This window comes from Anas acuta, chromosome 4 (assembly GCF_963932015.1).
Source record: "Anas acuta chromosome 4, bAnaAcu1.1, whole genome shotgun sequence".
NCBI lineage: Eukaryota > Metazoa > Chordata > Aves > Anseriformes > Anatidae > Anas > Anas acuta.
The window spans coordinates 13,129,747-13,133,463 of record NC_088982.1 but is presented as its reverse complement, the minus strand read 5'-3'; positions in this window follow the sequence as shown (position 1 = coordinate 13,133,463).

Below are 3,717 nucleotides of genomic sequence, written 5' to 3'. Positions count from 1 at the left end.
TAAAGGTCATGCTGGGGGGGCTGGCTGGGGGGGCAGATGGGGAACACAAAATGCAAAATAATGTCCTAGGACAAGTAAATCCAAAACACTAGAAAAAGTAAGGGAATTAAGTGGCTCTGAAAAAGTCTCAGTCACTATTGAAAACCTGTAAGTATTAGAAAGTTGCTGATTAGTACCCATGAACTTAACAAAGAGTTTTAAGAGTCCAGACTTCCCTCACCCCAAAAGAGATCTGCAGGAAAGCAGAGCTAGAAAGGGGCTGGGGAAATGTAATGAGTCATTGCCTCATTGACAACGTTTGGTTTGGTTTTGTTCCATTCCATCTGTGGGTTGCTTTTCATTTGAGTTGGTGTTTGCCTTCTTGTAACCATACCTTGGCAGGGGTGGGACACTGGTGTGGGGTGAGGGCCAGGGAGCTCTGCTCAATCCCCTCCATCCTTCCATCCCCTTCATCCCCGCATCTCTCCATCACATCCCTGAAAAATCCTGTTCTTCTACAAGGCTGCCCCATAAGGTGATACCTCCTGCAGACCTGTGGCTGGTCCCCCAGCCTTGTCCTCCAGGCAGATTCTCAGTCTCCAAGCAAAAATGCCAGGAGGGCTTCAGGGGACTTGTCTGGGTCACAGCCAGCCCTACTGAAAGGGGGTCACTAGAAGCCAGATTTAGTCCTAAAAACAAAGTTTATGGTGTCTTTCTAAGATGCTCATAGTAGTCTTTTCTCAATTTTTCTTCACCTTCTTTCCTCCCTCCCCTTATTTTTCAAAATCTCATGTGCAACAGAGATGTTCCTTGTCACTGCTGGTGAGCTCACTGTTCCTGTCCCTTGTCAGCTCTTTGCACACTCCTGTAGCATTTCCTTCTCTGTCCTTATTTTTCTACACATCACCAGTATTTAAATAGTGTGGATAAGTGAAGAGGAAATGAATTTACCTGTGATTTAGGATTTTCCTTGTAAATAGCTACATCTGAGGCAAGTGGATGGCAAGCTGTCCCCTATCCCCCAGACCCATTTGAGGGTGACCGCAGCATGGGGTGTGGATGTCAGGTGTGTATGTACAACCATCACCTACTGCCAGTGCTTAAAGCACTGGTGACTGGCAAAAACTAGGCTGCTATGGGAAATTTTGGTGTAAAAGAGGTGAAAAGGCTTGCATAAAGCCTAGGAGAGAGAACTGAATGCACCCCTGCTCTACCTGCTGGCACAGGGCCTGCCCTTTGCATCTCTGTAATTTATGTGGCAGCCATAGCTCATTATCTCTCCTTTCGTTTTATAGGGGTCAAAAAATAATTAAATAAAAATAAAAAATGAATAGAAAGGAAAAAAAAATAAAAGTAGGTGCAAATACTTAGTTGGCATCCTTTAAGTTGTTGCAGAAGTAAAACCTAAGCTGACCCAAATCCAACCCCAGAGTAATGGCACTATTAGCAGGCCAAATCCCGTGCAGCCCCACATCAGCAGCATTGTCACCAGGGGCAGGATGACACCCTGTTCCTCTACAGCGTGGCCCATGCTGTCAACCTGGCCCTTTGCAGCCAGCCTGGGCTCATCCCTGCAGGGGATACTCACTGAGTTGTAGGGCTCCTGCCTTCAGTCTGTGGATTGCGAGAAGTTGGATGCTGTTTGAAAGGCTGCAAGAAGTTCTTCTCTGAGTGACAGAAGGGTAAAAGAAAAAATAAAAATAATAATAATAATAAAAAAAAACAACAGCTGTTGAAAAGCAAAATGACCCAACACCAACAGAGAGCCCACACTTGTTACATAAATAATGTCAAAAACACATATGCAGGGAATAACATGAAGGCAGCTGAAGGCAGACTGATGTCTAGAAATGTTATCTCTTCTGTTCCAAATCCTAATTAACCCAGCAGTGGACAAGCCAGGAACATTTTAGATTATGTCTATGCTTGTGGTTGATGGAAAATCTGGGAGGAACGTAAGCTTTCTAAAAGACAAATTCAGTTCCCCTACAAAATATTTGGGGTTGCTCCCCTCCTCCTCTGGCAGTGAGGTTGTTTGGTTACATTGATTTATTAGAATGATGTAACTTGCAGTATCATATCTAGCCATCGGCTGCCACTCAGCAAGAGGATGTGGTGAGATCACATCACCAAAATAATAAGGCGCTGGAGTTCCTAAACAGGAGGTTACATATCATCAGGACAGCTTAAAATACTTGGGGATGGCTTTGATAGTTGCAGGAGTGTGATGTTGTTTTGTATTTCCACAGACAGTGTCTGGAAGATACCTGACTGCAGTTACTCTGTTGTTCAGCCGTAGCTTCCTTCACACAAGGAAAATAAAATCCATGTATATGTATATGCATGAATATATATTTTCATACCTTGGAGGTATTTTAGCTTAAGGTGATCACATTCTAACCATCTTAATGGAGAACAAAAATAAATTTTTGCCCCAATCTTTTTTCCCACTTGTTTAGAGGGATATTTGGGGCCTCACGTTCCACAGATGCAAAGTAAAGGTGTGAGGTGGAGGGGGCTGTCTTGTCTTGTGAAGCTGGGTGACATGGGCAGGAAGGTTTGAAGAGGGGTCCAGAAAAGAGCAGGCCAAGTCCAGCTTCAGTGCCTGCAGGTTGAGTCGGGGCTCCCGGCCCTCCTCCAGCTGCTGCCACCAGATGCACAGCTGGAGGAGAAACCCTTCTACACAGACATGGCCCTGCCATGCACAGGCGTTGGATCTCTTGATTTTTGTTTCTGTGTCCCTTTTTTTCTTTCCCCCAGGAGCTAATTATTATCTAGCTGAAACGTATTTCCTTCTCGAAAAAGGGGGTTTGGGTTTATTTTTCGGTGTTTTCTGTGTGTGTGTTTCTTTTTTTTGTGTGTGTGTTTTTGTTGTTGTTGTATTATATTTTTTTTCCCAATTCACACAGACATTTCTATTGGGAACAGACTTAGATCTGGACTTCTGCACTTTGCAGGGCTTTTTCAAAACATGGTGACGTTTGTTTCTTCTGCTCTATATGTTTTCTTGCTGTCCTCTACACAACATATTTTCCAGCAATTTGGTGAGATGTAAGGAATAGCTTTTACACAACAGGCAAAGAAATGGGGGGATTATTCCAATGGTCTTGCAAGTTTGGAGTATTTCATCTTCTTCAAAAGGGGAAAAAAAAATCCCAAACTGTGTCCCTGTGAGCAAATGATTAGAAGAAGGCTGGGAATACAATAATTACCCCAAATGGAAACCCAGACCGCAGTCAAACAATACAGCTTTTGTAAACTGGCCTCGCCTGTAAAAAATCTAGGAAATCTCATAACTAGAGCTGGCGAAATCCTTTTCTTATGCAACGATATGTAAAAGGCTCCTGAGAAATGAGGAGTAAACATGGAAACGCTGTAAAATAGCATGATAATGAACATGCTCTGAGCATCGGAGATCGCCTTGGCGGTACCAGCGTGGATTCCTTCAACCACAAAGTATTTTCTCATGTTAAAGAATTTGGGACAAATTACATTTCGTGACATTTCGCCAATAAACAAGCACGTGAAGACAAATAAACTGGGACTCGCTGTAATCTACCTTGATCGTTGCGGAATTCAAGGGGTACCAAAGGAACTGGGAGCGAGACAGAGCGTGGCTTTGAATGAATGTCCTTTATGAGAGAGAGAAGATCATTTATATCCTTCATATTTTATAGTTTTGCCTCTAGGAAAGAAAAGACCGGCGGAGCCCCGACTATCATTTACTCATAATGATCG